Here is a 19,149-nt window from a genome sequence, read left to right as displayed (position 1 = left end):
GGGAGGAGCCCTTGGCGAACCTTTTGTTGTTGAGAGATTTGGCTCCTGGGAAGTGACTGTTGTAGTGGTCAGATCTCCAATGACACCCACCTCCATTAAACAACAGACAACTCACCACCTGCCCTGGGCAGGAGAGTGCGCCTGCAGCAGCGTTCTCCTCTTGATGCACTCCAGGGTTGCTTATTAGGTGACTGGAGTGTGAAATGCCTCTGAACATGAATGTAAATAAGCAATTCTCACAAATACGTCAAAAGAAAGATTAGCAGTGGGAAGTGAGAATTCACATACACACACACACACACACACACACACACGCTCAGGTGCCAATGGAGGCTCAGGCATCTCTTCCATCTCCCTCTGATGGGTCAAGCAGGCAGTGGAGACGGCGCACCCGGGCTGCTGGAACAAATCCGACCTTGGGCAGGTGAGTTGGCACCATGGGGCCACTGTCCTCCTCATCTGGCAGTATTGTTCGAGGGCCCTATTGGGCCTCCTCCTTTTGTGGCACTCGATTAATTATTAAGAGAAATATTGCTGAGCTGAATTATAGATATGCCCTGTGCTCACTCACCTACTGCTGCTGTCTCAGCAAAGGACACCAGGAGGACTGCTTTTTGTTGCTGTTTGATTTCTTTTTTCTTTTCTTTCTTTCTTTCTTTTTTTTTTTTTTTTGATCTTTGTAACCAGCGAAAAGGAAAAAAATAAATAAATAAATTTATTTAAAAAAAAACAGAAAAAAAAACCTGACATGAGGTCTCCTAACTTCTTCCAGTTAGCGACAAACGTTAGAACCTTTGTCTTAAATAAATTTATCTGTGATATTCTGGCTTCAACCACGAGAAGAGGAATTGAGAAAAAGGTGTCTCCATGCTGGCATTAGAGAGGCTCTTAATTCATGCCCCACCTCAGTCCACTTCATAAGGTAAGGAGTATGGATTTCTCCAAAAGTAAAAAATCATCCTGTGTACCAGCCCCAGACCCCCTCTGTACCTCCACAAGATGAGGTCCTCACTGTGCAGTTTCGTACATGACAAAATCAGATGGCTGAATTCATTGTTTTCTCATCAGAAGGAAGTTTCTTGGAATGGTAGAAGGCAGAGCTGAGAGCACAGTATCTTGGAAATCTTTCCAGGGAGATGAAAACCGAAATTGAATGATGTACCAAAGAGGGCAGGTATATATATTGAAGCCTGGATATTTGAACTGGATAAGGTTAAAACTTTATGAATTATGCTTCTTTGTGCCATTTACTGTTTGTTCCTATCGCAGCTCAGAGCATTTTAAAGTTTGAAATGCCCGAGGTTTTTATAAACATTTGCACTTCTTAGGTAACAGCAACCAGAATTACTAAAGCACCACAGTGAGAATGTAGCTAGGGAAAAACCACTCCCCTGAAGACAGTCATTCAGGTCATATAAGGTGTTCTTACTGAGAACCTGATCAAGGCTGGTAACACTCTCTTGGGTGCCCACCTAGTACGTGGCTCTTTGGCTCTCCGCTAAATTTTTTGCAAGCATGTGGTTTAATTTTATCTCCATAACCAAACACTTTATTTGGTAGGGACAATTATCATCACTGTTTTGTAGAGAAGGAAGTTGAGGCTTACAGTAGTTAATGAACTTGCACCCAAAGTTAAAAAGTTAATTGTGTAGCATAACTGGATATTTAACGGCTGATTCTGCAATGTGGACAGACCCCATGCAGTGATGATAATACTGTGTGGTCTATGCCCATTTGTCCCCACCAACTAGTGGCTGTTACAGAGGCAGAGGCAGCTTAGGAAAGAAGGATGTGTGTGCTTTGATGGAAGTATGAGAATGGTGTTCCTGGGATGTGACAGATAAAATAGCATCTAATTTGGGGAAGCAAGCAAGAATTGTCAAGGAAAGGGGAAATGTGCCTGAAGAATGGTCAGAAGTGAAGTGACTGCCATAATGAATACACATGTACAGGGGAGGGAGGTGCACCAAGGAACTGGAACCTGAGAGGTAGGTGGGGTCTAACTGGGAACGACAGACTCCTCTCTCTCTCTCTCTCTCTCTCTCTCTCTCTCTCTCTCTCTCTCTCTCTCTCAGACACACACACACACACACCCCATAGCTCTTTGAACTTTAAAATAATTTCTTTATAAAGCAAACAAGAAATGTTGCATTTCTCTTTCTGAAATTCTCTTAAGGATTCCTAGAAACTCATGCAAATAAACAGTAGCAGAAAATCCTTTGTTATGACCAACAAAAATCTATGTTGTCTCAGTTTCAAAACTATGTTTTCTCTGGAGAAGAAACAGTTATTTTCTTGCCTTTCTTAGTCATCAACTAGTAAAATTCCTCAAATACCCTCCCCCCAAATATACCTACAACCACAAATAATGCCTCTTTGGCTTTGAATTCTTTCAGTGGTGATACAAATATTCCAGACCATAAAATGAAGCCTTTGTTTATACAGAAAAGGGCAAAGGGCAGCAGATCTTCCTTTGTACAAAGCAGATAGGAGGCTCTGTGGGATACAAACTAAGTCCATTATAAATAGTTTTGTTCTCTTTGGGGACCACATCCCCCAGTGAATTTCAGTGCTCTGTTGACCCCTCCTCTCTCTCTCCAAGGAGCCTGGGACACCTTCCTGAATACCTGTACTGTATCCTGAGCAACCAGCTCAATACCTGACTCAGAGTAGGCACTCGATAAGAATGTACTAAAATGAATGAATAATGGAAGAGGCTCCCATCTGCCAAGAAAGTTCAGTGAATGTGTTGGGAGAAAACAAAAAGAAGACTGCTTTTTTACCTGCTTACCCCAGCCTCTCAACTACATACCTTTTAAAGTTCTGAAGGCATGTGAGGGTAAAAGAGTTCCTGGGAGAGGACTTGATTCCATGCTTCCCACTCCCAAATTCATGGATGCAGATATTCTGAGCAGCTCATAATTCCTTATAAAATGGGAGTCACTCAGCTAGTAGATGAATTTTTCAGTGACTTTTCACCACACCACCTCCCATTCCATCTTATGCATACCAGTATTGATTAGGTCTTAAGACATCAATATAGCATAATCACTTGTCATTAAAATGAGGAAACATCAACCCTGGAGAGAAAGGCTCACCACTCACTTCCCGAATCTCTGATCCCAACTGTGTTAGGTACAGTGGGGAGTAAGACAGCTGCTCTCTGCCCTGGGTGGACACCTGGGGTCTAGAGGTGAGAGATGCATCAACACACCCATGTGGTTAGGGTCTGATAAACAAGGAGCAGAGAGAAGCAGCACTAGCTCTGGTGAGAAAGGTCCTCAAGACAGAATGAGCCACAGGGTAAAGGCTTGCTGAATAAGAATGGCAAGAATGAGTGTAAGGCTAAGAGAAGGTAGACGGAAGATCCCGTAAGGAATGGGAAGAAGAAGCAGTTAGGGTGGATGTAGATAGATCACACTCAAGAGTGTAAACCAGAGTCTATGACAAAACATGGCATGAAAGGGTTCTCAGCCCTCTTTCCACATCTACACAGAGGACAGGTGTAGTTCATATGTATGCCACACTCCATCAGCAAACCCAGATTAGCAGTTGCAGCATCCACAAAATAGACTGAGTTACAGGCATTTCCAGACTTTTTGCCTACAATGGCATATTTCTCCTTCATCTACGACTGCATCTGAGAAGCCAAGTGAGTGAAATTAAGTTGGCATAAACTTAATCAGTTCAGATTTAGATTTATGAATGAAAATCAATGAAAAATGTCCTTTTATTGGAGTAACTCAGAATTTGCAATGCATCCCACCTTTAACAGTAATATAGCAATGTAGGGTGACACTGCTGTTGAGATCCACCCTGTAGGATACTGTCATTCCTCTGTCCCAAGACCACCCCCACCCCCTGCCAATATCTAAAGCTGTAGATACTCAATTCCTTTAACATAAAATGCCACAGTACGGTTAGCCCTCTGTATCTCTGGGTTCTGTATCCAGAGATTGGTTGGTTGACTTGCACAGAAAAAGAACCTGTGGGAACTGAGGGCCAACTGTACACTTTAATAAGGTAGACTCATCCTTTTAGCTCTTTGTTATGCTTTCTTTATATGTGGTTAGAAAATAGGGCAGTTATGGAGACTTAAAATGAAGTATCAACCTTGGTGCAGATAAAAAGCACCTGCAGCTTTGTGTACTAGTACCAATCAATCAGGAGCAAACTTGGGGCAGACGTTAAGGGGAAGAAGGTTCAGGAATGGAATGGTTTTCGGTTCCTACAGACATTACCACCACACCTTCCATATTAACTCCTAATAGTTTATGTCAAGGATCTTTCATCATATAACTAAATGTGAGGTCATGGTATAGTTCCTAGCCACGAATGTGTTCCAAACTCTCTGAAAGTCCCTTTAAATATGGTCAATGACCAGTGAACTGCCGGCTGCTCTTTCAAAAGTTGGCTCCTTAAGTATCTTGCCCATTTTGATTGTGATCAATACTTTTCACCCCCTAAAATAGACATCATCAAGGTTTTTAACAAGGCCTTTGCTTGACAGCATAAGGAGGTTTATGCGCCTCCTCCAGGCTGCCAACACCCATCACTGCCATGACTACCTCTCCCTCATCTAACCAGTATTACTGCTGTCTTGGTTAAGTACTTGAAAGACATTGTCCATCACATGCTTTCCAAAATAAGTGCCATGGTAGGAAGGATATTCTCATGTGGAAGAAGCTTCTACTAGGTACAGATCAATTAAGAAATCTACCACAAATTATTTCTATCCTTTGTTCACTTTTCTCTGCTCTTGGATGAAGATAGAAACATAGTTCTGGGGATGAGCTAACTGATAAATAGTTGACCCTTGAAAAATGTAGGGATTTGGGGCACTGTCTCTCTGTGCAGTCAAAAATCTGAGTATAATTTATAGTCATTCCTCCCTATCTGTGGTTGTGCATGTGTGGATTCAACCAACCAAACAACTATAGTGTATCTGAAAAAAATTCTTGTCTAAGTGGACCTGCACCAATCAAACCCATGTTGTTCAAGGATCAACTGTATTTTAGAACAAAAAGTAACAAGTAATGCTGAGTGTGTGAGTGTCATAGGATGCTAACTTATGGTTTCTCATCAGTGGGTGCTGAGAACAATCCATCAGCCATCGGGTTTTATATACACTAGAAACCACTCTAATTTATTTCTCAGTCAACCTCACAAATCAGCTCTTATTCTAAATAAACACAGAGAACGCAGGTTGATGGTTCCAAAGGTTACATGGGAGTGTAAAAACTGACAGTTTCTTTAGACGGTTTTTGGAAAGAGTCTTTTTTCTGAATTCATATATAAATTTGAACTAGAAAATAAATTATAGCAAACTTCTAATGATTTACAGCAGCCCTTGGGGGGAAAAATAAACTTTTGACTAAAGCAATTACTCGGATTGCCTACAGGGCTGGAGCAGGGATTAGATGCTGGGGTTATAGGTTTGCCTTTCTAGTCTCCTGGCTGCAGAACTTCCAGCAAGACACTTAACACTTGTGAACCTCAATTTCCTTATCTATTGAAAGGGGACCTAAACCATCAGTCCTGTTTCACAATACCATGAGTATGGATTGTATAAGACACTGTGTGGAAACTATTCTACAACTATAAAAATACTACATGAATAGAGGACATTATTATTTTAAAGCAATAATCCTCTGTTATGGACTGAATGTGTACCACTCGCACTGCCCCCCCCCATTCATATATTGAAGCCTTAAACTCCAATGTGATGGTATTTGGAGATGGACCCTTTGGGAGGAAATTAGAGTTAGATGAGGTCATAAGGATGAGGCCCCCAGGAGGAGACAGGTGCCCTTATAAGAAAGAGACACCAGATAGTCTCTCCCTCTCTCTCTAATTCTCTCCCTCTCTCTCGTTTTTTTGTTGTTTTTTTTTCTCTGTTTCTCTATCACACACACATACATACACATAGAGCAAGACAGTGGCTTCCTACAAGCTCAGAGAAGAGGCCTTAAAATGAAACCCACTTTGCCAGTACTTTGAGCTTAGCCTTGGCTGATTAAGACATCATCAAATCTTGGTAACAGATATTTAAACTGTCTTTACAAAGTAGCAAATTTTGCTATGGCATTGTAAACTGGTACTGAAACTCAGCAACATATCAGATAGAAATGGTTTTAGAGGTTCTCTTTCAAGGAATAGAAAGATTTATAATCAACTTGCCAGTTGTTAACATGGTAATAAGATTTAATTAGGCCTTTATAACCTAAAACTCATTCTAAACCAATCTGGAACTTTTGGCGTTTTTTCTTATAAAATGGTTATAGGTGATATTAGGTTGAATACCTCCAATGTTGTTAAGAGTATTAACTGTTCATTAATTCAACAAAATTTTATTGAGCATCTCATTTTGTCTCAAGCATTATTCTAAGCACTAAGCAGTAGTGATAAAGACAAGGTCCCCGTTCTTAAAAAATAATGAACTTTATTTTAGACAACTGTTATGAGGAAAATAATAGAGGGTAATAGAGGGTCAGGAAAAAGGATTTCGGCTTCAGTTGGGTGACTAAAGAAGGCCTTGCTAGGAACATGACATTTGAGCTAAGACCTGTATGACAAGAAAGCCTGCCATGTTAAGATTGAGGGCAGAGAAAAGAAAAATATTACCAAGGGTATGGGCAGATGTGGTCCAAAAGCTGAAAATGTCAGACAATGGCAGCCAGATAGCAAAGGCTTTCCCAAAAAGGAATCTAGTGAACAGATAGCATCTAATGCACAAGAGTCCTGCCTAATATGATTTAATTCTACGTATCACCACCTAATTATTCCAAGTCTGGATCCTGGAAAAGTATCTCCCTCCTCCCTCAGTCTCCAAGAGGCTTAGTCACTCTTCTAGGTACCTGAAAATGGATAGGAAGGGGCTCTCCTCAGGAGCTATAGAGATAGTCCTAGACCAGGGCAGTCCTACATCTGAATACCGCTAGCTCACATTTACATAAGAGGAGACGTTATTGCTATCCCCAGGTGTCCTGATTTGTAAATGTCGTTCCCAGATTTCTCTCCCTTGTCTGGCACTGGCTGCCTATTCTCTAAAAGGCAGGATGTGCGGTCTCTTGTAACGTCTGTTTTCACTAAGGGTTCTTTTGATAGCAGAAATGGAAAGCAGTTCAAGGTAGCTCATATATAACAGTGGGCAGAAAAACAGATATATATGTATTTATATATTTATTTATATTTTATATATAGTTATATTTATGTACATACACACACACACATGCATATATATACTTCTTTCTCAGTAACGAGTCTGCTTTCCCATAATATCTCCATGCAATGGCTGATTTAGCTCCACTGTTATAGTCTTTCACTTTAAAGGTGCTTTAAAATGTCTAAAAGGAGGAATCTGATTGATTTAGCTCATCTTTTTAAGTGGGCCACTCAAGTCAAAAATTAACCAGCTTAACTGGTCAAGCCACTATGTCCCAAAGGGAAATCCACTCATCTGAGTCTGTGGGTAGCATGAGATTTTTCTGAATAGGGGGACCAATACAAACCAGCTCACTAATTCTAACAGCAACATGCCAGGTTGTTTTAAGATCTCAGGAATCATAGAAAATCTTCCCAGCATCCAGCACCGTATCTAGCATACTTAAGAATGCTCACACATTCCAAGTTAGACATTATGTCAACTATTTTACAATTGAGTTGCAGCTGACTAGTTTGAGTTTTTGCAGTATTTTAAGTTTTTTTTTCTGTATCTCAGACCTAATAATTTCAATTTAAATATCATAGACATATCAGAGCTTCCCTGAAAAGCTTATAGGCATATAGACCTGGCCCAGAAACAACTCATAATCTCTGAACAAAGAAATAGCTCCTTGATTACTGTCAAGTACTTAAGAGTCTTGGCTTTTAAGGCTGATAAACTCTGGATGAAAAGTATCCTCACTCACCTGTTTACTCATCTGCATGGGAATATGTGCTGACGTACGTGAATGCATCCTGTGTTTATGTTGTCTTTTATGTTGTGTGTAAGCTATAATGGGAAAGCTAATTACTAAACTCTGCAAATGCACCCAGAGGCTACTGTGAACGATGCAGCCAAAAAAAAAAAAATTTTTTTTCTAAAAATAACTAAGTAATAAATAACCATTTGCAGATGGGAATTGTTTATGCAGTTTTCTAAACACAGCAGGTTTCTTTAAGACATTATAGAATTTTTCCTGATAATTTACTAGGCGCACTAAACCTTCCATACTTAAAGGAAGATAATTTGGATAAGAGTGTGATAAAATTGACTGGATTCAAATTAAAGTTATTTTTAGAACAATATCGAACCATTGCTTTTATCTTAGAATAGCTTCAGACATGCATATTCTTCTATGTTAGTTAAAAGCACCAAGAGAGTCACTTCTGAGAACCAGAGCATTCCAGCAATTATTTTAGAATGCTACAGTGTCAAAAATGTAAGGACCACTTTTCAAAGTATCTTGATTGCTTAGTGTTTTATTTGTTCAGTTTCACTCAGAATAAAAAATAAAAATAAAAAAGGAGACTAAACTAGAGCTTACAAATTCACTATGGCCTAGAAATATGTTGCAGAAATATTTAGGTGAGAAAGCTGCAGAGTTGCAGAAATAGACTTACTGAAAAATGCAAGAGGAGATCCTGTCCTTGCTCAGTGGTAACAAACAGGACTGGTATCCAGAGGATGTGGGTTTGATCCTGACCTTGCTCAGTGGGTTAATGATCCAGTAATGCCGCCATGAGCTGTGGTATAGGTCGCAGTTGTGGCTCAGATCCTGTGTTGCTATGGCTGTGGTATAGGCCAGCAGCTACAGCTCCAATTCAACCCTTAGCCTGGGAACTTCCATATGTCACAGGTATGGCCCTAAAAGGACCAAGAAAAAATAAAAAGAAAAAAAGAAAAATGCAAGAGAATTGGGGATTCTCAGCAGGGATGACATACCAAACTCTATAAATAATTAAAATAATTTTAAATAATGGCCAAAATTTATAATCAACTTACAGAAAATTGGGCTTGATAAGTGATAATCTGAGATGGTTTCGTCTACCCGGGACCAATGTATTTGGTGCAATCTTTCAAGAGAGCTCTGGTTCATAATCTTCTGCCACCACCGTAGTTAGTGGTCAAGTCATGTGCCTCAAACTTAGCTCAATAGAGTCCCTGTACTAGCTGCATGTTTAATAACACAATTAATTTTCCTGATCAAGACAGCATCTCCATCAAGGGATGAACTCTGGCCCTGGTTTAAAGCTTAAACAAAAATATGCTATGTTCTCCTCTTTAACCCAGAAGAAGTTGAATATTTCATTCCTAAGTTGAATGTAATGTATGCGAAGAAAAATCTGACTTGTTTATGGTGAGATATAGATTATAGGTTAAGAACACAGGCTCTAAAATCAGCAGATATCCATCACCTATGACCTTGATTAGATTTCTTAAGTTTTCTAGATGTAATGTTTTCATCTGCAAAGTGGGAACAACAATGCCTGCTTTATAAGGCTGCTGTGAGAATTGGAGGAGATAAATTATGTGAAAGACAAAATGTACAAGGCAATTGAGGAGATGATTTTACTTGAGCCATTGCAAAGTGGAGATGATACATTAATGAGGAAAATTTTAAATAAAAGGAAGGGAGCTGGAGGTTTTATTGAGGCAAAGGGCTCATTCTAGAGACCTATAGGAGTCATGAGGAAAGGTGGAGGTAAGTCTTACTCTGAAATAAGCAAATAGAATAAAAATCTATGTGTATATTATACTCAATGCTGATAAATTAGAGAAAGCATAGCTGTTTTTATTAAACAAATGAAAAAATTAAACAACTCTCATTTGCCAAAGATTTACCTAAATTATATGATCTCAAAATCATAAAACATTTCTGATTTGATTTCTGTAAGGATACTTTTAAAATTTGGCACATTGAAAATCCTAGTAGTTCAATTTCCTTAATTTCTGAGAACTTTAGGAATATTTAAATTATGTATGCAAGAATTTACATCTAAGCTAATTAGAATAGAACTCCTTAAAGGGTCAAACATAAACTCAGAAATACAAAACCCACTGATTCATATCAAAGAGCTGTTCTCTTCCCCTTGGGTACAAGTTCTCAACTGAATTGCACTCAAATAGACAGACAAGACTAATCAACCAGATTTTCTGTTGTCTTTCATTTGACAGAGACAAGATCTCTATAAATCATTAATTTCTTTACAGACACCACCAAATGGTCAGACCACAAAACCAAAAGAAGCTGGCACCAGAAATCAGACATGTGTTCAAAAAGAATCAAAATCAAATCCTTACCTCCTTACTGTGGACATGAGACACAGCACAGGACCAGAAGTTGGACTTACCATTGGGTCAACAATCACTAGCTGGGAGCAAAGCACAAGCTCTCGAAAGTCCTCTAACAGGTGGAGTAAACAGGGTCCCAAAAATGACGTCGTCATATCAGAGTTACAGTATCTAACTGTGAAAGACAAATGCAGAAAAGGAGATTATTTCATACAAACTATTGCAATAGGAAGAATATTCATAAATAAGGAATGTCTCAAAGAACAGGAGGGAGGCTGGAATTTATTTTTTGGAGGCTCAAAATACAGCAGCACAAAGGGTGGGACGATTTCTTCACCATTATTGCTTTCCAGGAGCAAAAGGCTCAGATAAAGTTCAGCATTGTCACATGGGTCAGTTTTGTAAAATGTTTACTCATAAAAGACAAAGTGTTGGCAATTATTGTTGGAGAGGGCAATGCATTTAGCAGTAGATTTTATATGCTGTGTAGAGTTAAGTACTGACTATCCCTTACTAGCTTATGACTTTGGGGAAATTATATAATTTCTCTGATTTTTATTTTTCATCAGTTCAATGGGCATAAAAATAGTGGTTTCTTTATAAAGCTGTTGTAAAGATCAAATATGTTAAAGATGAAAGATTTTGAGATCAGGTTCTCACCTGGTAAGCTCTCATAAACAGTGGTTAACTATTATCCTCACTAGTTAAAACTGAATGAATGCCACTAGAAAATAGTTCATTGTTTTACTTCTAAAACCTACCTGGGAAAGCCAAGGATTTCTAGAGCACAGGGATTCACTTTTTATTTGCCAGATCAGTTTGGCAATTTTAAGAGAAACTTTTAAGCCTTTTTAACATAATATTTGAAATTATCATTTCATTGAGATAGAAAGTCTTTCTCTTTAAAAAATTCTGCTATTGTGAAAGAAACAGGAAATAAATTGTCTTTAAATAATTAACTGAATATAAACAAATTAAATCAAAATCAGAGTTGGAGAAAACTAAACAGCATGTGTCTGTGTTGTGTTACAACCCATAATTTTACTGTTTTGCAGCTAAGCTGATGTAAACTAGAAAACTGATTGAGGATGGTTTGAGAAAAAAAATATTTTTAATCTTGTCATCTTATTTTCCTTTTAATGAGTGAAATTAATCATATAAAGATCTTATCAGATCACTGTTTATGTGGACATGGTTCTGGGAGGATAAAAATTTCTGCTGTTTAGGAATAGGGAATTAAGCAGTCCTAGAAATTCTTGGACGACTATGTAAGTCTCTCCCTCTAGAGTGTAGAGATCTTGGTCACAGGGTTCAGAATCAATCTCTAACAGTTCTTGGCCTCCTACTGATGCTATTAATGCTACCTAGTTTAATGAACTTTAAAATGCAAGAAGGAAAACAATTTATGCTGATTTTCTTGACTCTCCACTTATGATGAAGGCAAGCTTAAAAGGAGTAGTTTTTGTTACACTGAGCTGAGTCTCTCAACAGGTTAACAATCTGCACTGCTAAAGATTTTAGAGATATTACCTGTTTGCTGATGGGACCAAAATTATAGCTATTATGAGACCCCCCCCAAAAAAAAACCCAAAAAATACTTTTATCTCAAGGACTCAGCATCAGAATAGACCAGTTATAGAAAGCAAAAGTATGGCCTCATGAAGCTCCAAATCCACCTAAATGTTTGGAAAGTCAAGACCAAGCCTTACATGATATAGTGGCAAATAGATAACATACAAAGTTTTGTGGTCTCTGAAGTTAGCTTTGGCTCAAATTCTGCTTCCATCAATTGTGGACCATCACTTGGTCATGGGAAATTAACTGTGAAATTTGTTTTCTTTATCTGAAGAGTGAAACTAAAGGAAGTACACACATTGCTTTGAGGATTAAAAGAGAAAATTTAAGTATTCAGTTCTTGGCCCATGATGAGTATTCTAATGAATGTTAGCCATAGTAGTAGTGGCTAGTGTAGTAAAATAGTATATAAGTAGTGTATATTATAAAGAATTTATATGTAGGCTACATGCATAGCCTACAATTAGTTTATCTGACAGTATATAATTAAATAGTATTTCTGGTGGTACAGACATAAATGTTATAGCAAGTCAGAGGAAGGAAGAACAGTGGGGGTATCAAAAAGAAAATTAATGTTCTTTGTACCATGCCTGGCAAGTGGTAAGGACTTAGGTGCTTTTATTACCACTGCTATTGATGTAGGAGGCTTTGTAGAGGAGGTTAAACTTGAGCTGAACTTAAACATGGGTAAGATAAGGATAGCAAAGCATCTCTCACATGGAGACAATAGCAGGAGTCAAGTCACTGATGTGGGTATGAGCATGACAGAGCCCGCCAAGGTAAAGACACTAAAGAGAACCAGTGGAAGGTGCTCTGATTTCTCTATCAAGCAGTCATTATCATTACTTTTCTTTTCAAGAGCTGTTCTTCCTTATAGTATTTGGTGCCAGTTACTATATGTAGTGAACTGAATGATGAACACCAAAGAGTTATGTCCTCCACGTTCAAATCCCCAAAATCTATAAATATTACCTTATTGGAAAAAAAATGGTCTTAATTATTTGCAGATATAATTAAGATCTTGAGATGAGGGGATCATCCTGGTTTATCCAGGTGGGCCCCAAATCTGGTGATAAATGTCTTTATAAAACAAACACAGGAGAGAGTACCCTGGCGGCTCAGTGGATTAAGGATCTGGTGTTTTCACTACTGTGGCTCTAGTTACTGCCGTGGCACAGGTTTGATCCCTGGCCCAGGAGTTTCTACAGGCCACTAGCACAGCCAGAAAGAAAGAAAAAATGAGAGAGAGAGAGAAGAAACACCGGAGAGATACACAGGAAAGAGGTTTATGGAAACATGGTCGCAGAGGCAGAAAGACGGCAGCCACAAGCCAAGAACTCCCAACAGCCAACAGTTCTCACAAAAGTTGGGAGAGGCAAGGAACAAAATATCCCCTAGAGGCAAGGCACAGCTGTCGTGTTGATTTTAAACTCCTGGCCTCTAGAATATATTTCCGTTTATTGGCTTATGCACCAAATTTGTGATATTTTCTTACAGCTGCTGCAGAAAACTAACAAACTATGCCAAACGTTTTCTTTATTGAACTTAAAAGCCTTCTACAATCTTCTACAATCATTTCTAACAATATAGAGGTTAGGCTCACCATTTACATGAGCCACAGCAATGTTTAACAGGAAGGTCAAACCTAGTCTAAAGGGAGGGTCAGAAGAGACTTTTTTTTTTTTTTTTTGGTCTTTTTAGGGCCACACCCAAGGCATATGGAGGTTCCCAGGCTAGGGGTCAAATCAGAGCTGTAGCTGACGGCCTAGGCCAGAGCCACAGCAATGCTAGATCAGAGCTGCATCTGCAACCTACCTCAGAGCTCACCAGCACCACCGGATCCTTAACCCACTGAGCGAGGCCAGGGATCAAACCCATGTCCTCATGGATGCTAGTCAGGTACGTTAACCGCTAAGCCACGATAGAAACTCCAAGAAGAGACTTCTTGAAGAAGTATCTAAGTGCAAACAGTTGGATGGGTAGGAGTTAGCTGAGACAGAGCTGAGGGGGGTGTTAAGTAGCTAGAGGGCATAGATGAAAGGATAAGGAAGTAAACAAAGTCTGGAGAGGCTGGGGAGCACTGGGGAGCAGAAGGAGGAGCATCTTGGATGCAGAGCTAGGGCCTGACCAAGGGAAGAGGATCTGCCTGGGCCTGGGTGGGTTCCCTAAAAACAGCAAGAGGCAGGCTTAGGACAGGCCACGCCTAGGAGACTCTAATAACAAGCAGAGGTCAGATTCTCTTTGTTTTATCGGCCACTTTACTACTCTTTTGATAAATAATTGATAGGACTGGATTATTTTAAACTGTGAGAGGAGGGGAGGGGGAGGGGGAGAAAAAGGAGATAAAATACACATGGAAATTGGCATATGCTCTCCAGGGTTTTGAAGAAACCAGGTGGTAGCACCAAAAGAAAATCAATAACCACTGCTTCTATTTGTAGCTCTGTTTCCACAGAAACAAGTTTGTGGGTGAATTTGGAAGGCAGATTTACAATGCCAAAACCACCCATCCAAAAAAGAGAAAAATTCAGTTCAAATAAACTTTTTACTGTAGTAACAAATGTTTGATTTTACTAACATTTTTCCATTTAATTAACTGAATTTGGAAAGGATTGCAAAATAAACTCAGCCATACTCCTGCAGGCACAATAATACTGAAATCTGGAAGTAATATTAGCTTCAGTATAAGCAGAATATGTGGAAGGTGTAGAAAAAAGTTTGATTGGCCTGTCAAGTGGAACCTATTTGCCAAAGTAGTGAATTTAGTCAATTTTAAGGCACTATGCTAGCAAGGTTAACATCGATAAAAGGAAAAAAAAAATCTCACTTTACTTCTGTGCCTTCCTGAAACATAAATATTATACCATGCATGTAGGCACATAGTTAAAAACGTTCTTGAAATTATCTGCCACAAGTAATTTTGTTTTCTTTTTAAGGCCACACCTATGACATATAGACACTACCAGGGTAGGGGTTGAATCCGACCTGAAGCTGCAGGCCTACACCACAGCCCTTCAGCAACACAGGATCTGAGCTGCATCTTTGACCTATGCTGCAACTTGCGGCAACACTGGATCCTTAACTCACTGAGCGAGGCCAGGGATCAAACCCTCATCCTCGTGGACATTATGTCGGGTTCTTAACCCGGTGACCCACAATGGGAACTCCTGCCACCAGTAATTTATACATGACTTTGTACCTAATAGCAGATAAAATTCTTCCTAATACCCATTCTTTAGTAGAATGAGTACATTTTAGTATTTTCATTTCAGTATCAAACCTCAAATACTAAAAATATGAAGTACTTTTATCATTTCAGTATATAAAAACTGTCACAGTTCATTTTTAAAGGCATTTTAAGAATAGTGTTAGGTTTATAATAAAATTGGGAGAAATGTACAGAGATTTCCCATATACCCATGTCCCCACACATGCAGAGCCTCCCTCATTATCAACATTACTCACCAGAATAGTATTATTTTTTTTTGTAACCACATTTACTACATTGGCAGATCATAATTGGCCAAAGTCCATAGTTTGCCTTATGGCTCAGTCTTGGTGTTGAACATTCTATGGGTTTGGACAAACATATAGCGACATATATAATATCATACAGAGGATTTTTGCTACCCTAAAAATCTTCTGTGCTCTGCCTATTGATCTCTTTCCCTCCTTCCATCCCTAGCAATTACTGGTCTTTTTATCATCTCTATAGTTTTGTGTTTTCCAGAATGCCATATAGTTGGAACCAAAAAGTAGGTAGCCTTTTCAGATTAGCTTCTTTCACTTAGTAATATACATTTAAATTTCCGCCAAGTCTTTTCATGGCTTGATAGCTTATTTCTTTTTAATGCTGAATAATATTCCATTGCCTGGATGATGGTTCACTTTTTTTTTTTTTTGTCTTTTTGCTATTTCTTGGGCTGCTCCCACGGCATATGGAGGTTCCCAGACTAGGGGTCAAATCGGAGATGTAGCCACCGGCCTACGCCACAGCCACAGCAACGCGGGATCCGAGCTGTGCCTGCAACCTACACCACAGTTCACGGCAACGCTGGATCGTTAACCCACTGAGCAAGGGCAGGGACCGAACCCGCAACCTCAAGTTTCCTCGGATTCGTTAACCACTGCGCCATGATGGGAACTCCTGATGGTTCACTTTTAAACATTCAATCTTTTCCAGTGTCTAAAGGAAATACAAGCCTCACTTATTCAAAGCATGTTTTGTGTTGAGTCTCACATCTAGATCTTACTGAGTCCATGTAACTCCTAAGTTGCTCTAGACCCTGAGGTGGTGCTGAGCCTACAAAAGGGCTAAGGGAGAGGGCAGGAGGAGAAGGACAATGTCATTAGCCTCAGCTGTGAATCTGTGAGGGCCTTGAAGGGAAAATCTCCTTTTTGTCATAAGAAACCCTAAACTCCATAAATTATATAGGATGAACCAGCTACTCTACTTTTCCACTTAAAAAATGTTTATTGAGATAGTAGTGAGGTTTTTTTTTTTTTTTTTTTCCTGGCCCCTCCATCAGCATGCAGAAGTTTCTGGGCCAGGGACTGAGCCTGAGCCACAGCAGATATCTGAGCCACAGCAGTGACACCACCAAGATCCTTAACCCACTGATCCACCAGGGAACTCACTTCTTAAATTTGATTCTTCTATTCATCTCAACTTCTATTATTGTATTTAAAGTAAACCTTGTTAGTTGCTCACCTATCATCCTTTACCCCTTTCCCTCTTAGAAACGGCATCCTAGGTTGAGTGGTCTTGTACCTGGCCACTGTCATCCTTATTCTACACCACTCTAAAAGTCTCCTAGTGTGTGCTTCCCTGCTTCTACTTTTGTTTTCTTTTTTTTTTCTTTTTTTTTGCTGCACCCGTAGCATGCGGAAGTTCCCAGGCCAGGGATCAAATCCTTACCACAGCAGTAACCAGAGCCACAGCAGTGACAATACGAGATCCTTAACCCACTGAGTCACCAGGGAACACTTGACCCTCTTCAGTTCTTTCTCCTAATAGTAGAATTACCTTTTAAAACTTAAATCAGATTATGACAAGTGCAATTTAAATGACTTATTTATTGAAAACAATATCCAATCTCCTTACAAGGACCCACAAGGTCCTAAGGGACCAGGCTACCCCTCCATCACTGGCCTCGGTTCCTGTCGCCCTTATCATGGACCAGTCACATTGACCTTTGGTTCTTTAAATACCTCAAGACCTTTCCATTCTCAGGGCTTCAGTTAGTGCTGTTTTTTCTGCCTATAAGGCCTGACTTAGGTTCTTTGGGTAGTTGATTTCTTATCATTCAGGTGACCAGCCAGATGTCACAGGGCTTTTCTGCCCACCTAACTTAAAGGAACCCCCTACCCATCATCACACACTCCTTTTTTATGTTCTCTATGTCCCTAATCATTATCAGAAATGCTCATATATACTTATTATTTGTTTAATTTTCTAGAATTAAAGCTCGGTAAATATAGGAAGCTTTTCATTGCTCTACTCCCCAGAATTTAGTAAGTGTTTTATAAACCTTTGTTAAATAAAACAAAGGAAGGAGGGAAGGGAGGGAGAGAGGGAGGGAGATGGGAGGAAAGGGAAGAATAAGAAAAGTACCTAGTTAGTATTTCTTACTGTACTTGACTGGTAAGTACAGTAGGAAGTGCTAATTGCACTTACTAATTGATTATCGTAAGCAATCAGAACACATTCTTAGACTTACCATACCCACTAGCTGAGGAAAATGGAACTAGATTATTGCCTTAAAAATATAATGAAGTAAACACATGAAATTTTTAAAATTTTTATTTTCATTAAAAAAATTATTTTTGGCCACACCTGCGGCATGTGAAAGTTCCCAGGCCAGGGATCAAACCCATGCCACAGCAGCAACCTGAGACATAGCAGTGACAATGCTGGATCCTTAACCAGGGAAAACATGAAATAATTTTTAAATATATGATTTAATAAACTCACTGATGACATTACTCTTTCTAATGGTTGCACTGGCTTCCTCCAACACTGCACCCCTGGATGGAATTGTCCTTAAGCAACTGGATACTTGAAAAGTAGCATGAGCTATTTGGCAGAATGACTGGGGATAGTCTTTGGCGCCAAAAAGCCTAGTTTCAAATTGTGGTTCTGGTAGGGAGTTCCCATTGTGGTGAAGGGGAAACGAATCTGACTGGTATCCATGAGGATGTGGGTTTAATCCCTGGCCTTGCTCAGTTGGTCAGAGATCCAGTGTTGCAGTGAGCTGTGATGTGGTCACAGACAGGGCTCGGATCTTGCATTGCTTTGGCTGTAGTGTAGGCTGGCAGGTGTAGCTCTGATTTGACCCCTAGCCTGGGAAATTTCATATGCCACTTGTGCAGCATCCCCCCAACCCCCCCCCCAAAAAAAAATTGTGGCTTTGGTATTTACTGGGTATAAACTTTGGGAAGTTTACCTAATCTTTCTGGGCTCAGTTTTTTCACCTATAAAATGAGACTAATGCTACTTCCTCCTTCAGAGAGATATCGCTAGGATTAGACAAATGGATGCCAGGTTGCTTTGCACATTTCTTGCATGAACTAAGGATCTGACAACAATTATTAAAGTGTTTTACATTATTCTTGGTTATCAGTAGACTCTCTAAATAGGCACTTGGCTCTCCTATTCACAGAAAGAGCAAATAAATGAGTCATTCAGCATTGGGTCCATAGGTAATACTTGATTCTATGTTTTCTGAGCCTTCGCAGTATATTCACTTTCCTTTAATAATGACAGTAGCACATTCTTCAGGTGACAGCCAGGCAGGCCTGCTTAGCCTTTATTTCCTTTCTATAAAACTCTCTTTTATCACAGCTTCACATATGCATCTGATTTGGTCTCTGCTCTTTGTAGGTGCCAATATGTGGAATCTGTTTGATCTGGATGAAATTATAAGAGAAGGGATGGAAATTTAACAGGATCCTACAGACTTTCTTCTTTTTCCCCTCCAAAAAAAAGAGTTGGGTATCGTGAAGATAAAAATAAAAAAGAATTATTTTCAGGTTGATACCTAGAGAAAGTTTCATGTGAACTCAACAGTCAAAAAAAGCATATGGAGTTCCCATAGTGGCTGAGCAGTAACAAACCCAACTGGTATCCACAAGGACGTGGGTTCGATCCCTGGCCTTACTCAGTGGGTTAAGGGTCTGGCATTGCTGTGAGCTGTGGTGTAGGTTGGCTGTTACAGCTCTGAATCGATCCCGGCCTGGGAACTTCCATATGCTGCAGGTGCAGCCCTTAAAAGACCGGGGTGGGGCTAAGGATATAA

This window comes from Phacochoerus africanus, chromosome 4, assembly GCF_016906955.1.
Source record: "Phacochoerus africanus isolate WHEZ1 chromosome 4, ROS_Pafr_v1, whole genome shotgun sequence".
NCBI classification, from domain to species: Eukaryota; Metazoa; Chordata; class Mammalia; order Artiodactyla; family Suidae; genus Phacochoerus; species Phacochoerus africanus.
This window is presented reverse-complemented; position numbering follows the sequence as displayed.